Raw genomic sequence first — 2,515 nt, 5'->3', positions numbered from 1 at the left:
CATGTACACCACACAAACACATACATGCAAGGCACACACGATATACACACAGACATGTGCATGTGCACACCACACACATGCACACACATGCACATGTGTACACCACACACATGCACACATACATGCATGTATGCACACCACACACATACATGCACATATGTACACACACCACATGCACACATGTACACCACACAAACACATACATGCAATGCACACACGATATACACACAGACATGTGCATGTGCACACCATATGCATGCACACACTCGCATATGCACATACACCACACACATGCATGCACATATGCACATATACACACCACTCACGCATGTGCATACGCACATACACCACACACATGCACACACATGCACATAAGCACACCACATGCACACATGCACACACGCACATATGGACACCACAAACATGCACGCACTCATGCACATTTACACACTACACGCACACATGCACGCAGGCACATGCATTCCAGGATAGTGTTAGGTGGAGCTGTTTGGATACACAATCAAGGTCAGCCCCAACAGTCACATGCCAAAGGAGGTTCTTAGTGTCCTTCTCTCTCAGGGCATAGTCTGGTTCACGTGTCACACGAAGTTGCACGTTCCCAGCCAGCGGGAGACTGACCCCACCTGCCTTACCGCATCCAGTTTCACCATGGTCTCCAGTTTCTTGATGGGTACCTCTGGCTCCATGTTCACTACGACCTCCCCTGTGGAGTGAGAGGAGGGGCCCCATTGCACAGCACACGGCAGCGCTGGAGAAGCCTGACTGGACAGATGGATAGATGGACAGACAGGCAGAGGAAGGAGCAAGAGGAACAGTGAGATTGGCGGGGCAGGAAGGTGCAGAGAACTAAAGCTGATTCTGGAACTTTCTGAGGGAAAGGGGACAGGGCAGTCAAGGGAGGAAAGATGGGCACGGGGAGGGAAGAAGAGAGCCCAAGAGAAGGGGAGCTGTGGAGGCCGGCAGGAGGTAGGTGGCGGGGAGGCCTGGGTCTTCTCCATCAGCCAGCACAAGGGACCTTGTGTCCTCAGGCCCTCCCAGGCTGTCTCCAGCTCTGCCCTCTGGCTGTAGAGCTGGGGTCGCCCTGGGCAGCCTTCCTTGGCCACCAGGGTGGACCTTCTTCTGTGCCGTCCCTCAGACCCAAGGAGCAAAGTCTGGCCACAGCTTGGACTGGACTGAGACCTGGAGCCCTTCCCTGGGTGGCACGGAGCCAGGCTTGGTGGCAGGGTGGGTGTGGCCATACCCGTGGTGTTCCAGCTGGGGCCGAGCGGTCTGGGGCCGGTAGATGAAGCGTCTCAGGGAGCTGACGGCATGGGAGCCCACCAGTGTGTAGCGACCGAAGGCCCGGCAGTCCACCACGCGGATGTTCAAGGGCGGGTGCAGCAGCTCGTTCTCTGGGAGGTCCTGGGGTGTTGGCGACAGGAGCCTGAGCCTCCGAGAAGGGGCAGAGGAAGCCGGCTGGCTAAGTGGAGCCTCACTGGCCACAGGACGTCCTCTGCCGGGGCCTGCACTCACCACTTCAAACCACTTGACAAGGGTGTTGAAGTTGGGGTTCTTCTTATAATTGTGGATCAGGGATGACTGCACCCCTTCCCTGCACACTCGATGTCCACCCGTGGCCGGTCCACCTGGGCTAGGTTCACCCGCTTTAGGTCCCGTAGGCCCCAGAACAGCACCTGGGAAAGGTTGGGGGGCGTGCAGAGAAGAGAGCCCCTTAGTCAGGAGAGCCACTGTAGGGACGCTGGACCATCCGAGAAGGAACTGGGCAGTAGCATGGGCAGAAGTTTTCAAAGGGCTGGATTTCAAAGGGCTGGAGCCAGATTTCAAAGGGCTGGAGCAGGGCCAGGAGAGCAGAGGAGGGGCAGGCGTCCTCCAGGGATGAGAGTGGGGCTGCCCGGAGAAGGGGTGCAGAGTCAGGGGTGCAGACAGGAGGGCTGGGCATGGTCCTGGGACATGGGAGTGTGACTTGGTGCAGACGGGGTCAGGCCCTGGGCTGGGGCAGGAGCCTGGGTCTGCTGCTGGCTCCTGGTGATGGTGATGGGAGGGGACAACAAACCACTTCCCCTCCTGGGCCCTCAGTTTCCTCATCTGAAAGGGAAGGGCCACACAGGGCCCTCGCACCTCCACTCGGTACTTGCTGAGCACAGGCCGGATGCCCACAGGCACAGGCATGATGGGACCTCGGTCCGCGTCCACCGGACCGTTGATCGGGGCAGGTCAGCCTTCCCTGCTGGCCCAATCTGGGGAATGGGGGTCATAGGTCACACACTGGGGAGCCCAGGGACAGGGTCTCTCTCCCCATGCGTTGTTTGCCATGAGATCTGGGGAGACAGGGAAAACCCCCTAAGAACCACTCCCCCAGCTTTGGTCAGGACGGGAAGGAGAGAGGTCCCCAGGCCCCAGGTCCCAACTCCAGGCCCCAACCCCAGGCCCTAACCCCAAGTCCCAGGCCCCAGCCCTCAGCCCCAGCCCCAGCCCCAGGCCCCAGCCTCAGGCC

The 2,515-nt window shown here is 59.1% G+C and overlaps 1 pseudogene; it reads right to left on the bottom strand.

Moving 5' to 3' along the window:
- Positions 1 to 593: 593 nt before the first annotated feature.
- The window catches only part of LOC108540107 (otoferlin-like), a 6,762-nt pseudogene continuing 4,840 nt past the window's right edge, over positions 594 to 2,515 (bottom strand).

The sequence above is a fragment of the Rhinopithecus bieti genome, unplaced genomic scaffold (assembly GCF_001698545.2).
Source record: "Rhinopithecus bieti isolate Rb0 unplaced genomic scaffold, ASM169854v2 scaffold_19188, whole genome shotgun sequence".
Taxonomy (NCBI): domain Eukaryota; kingdom Metazoa; phylum Chordata; class Mammalia; order Primates; family Cercopithecidae; genus Rhinopithecus; species Rhinopithecus bieti.
Note: the sequence above shows the minus strand (reverse complement) of the source record. Positions and strands in the feature narration are given on the sequence as shown.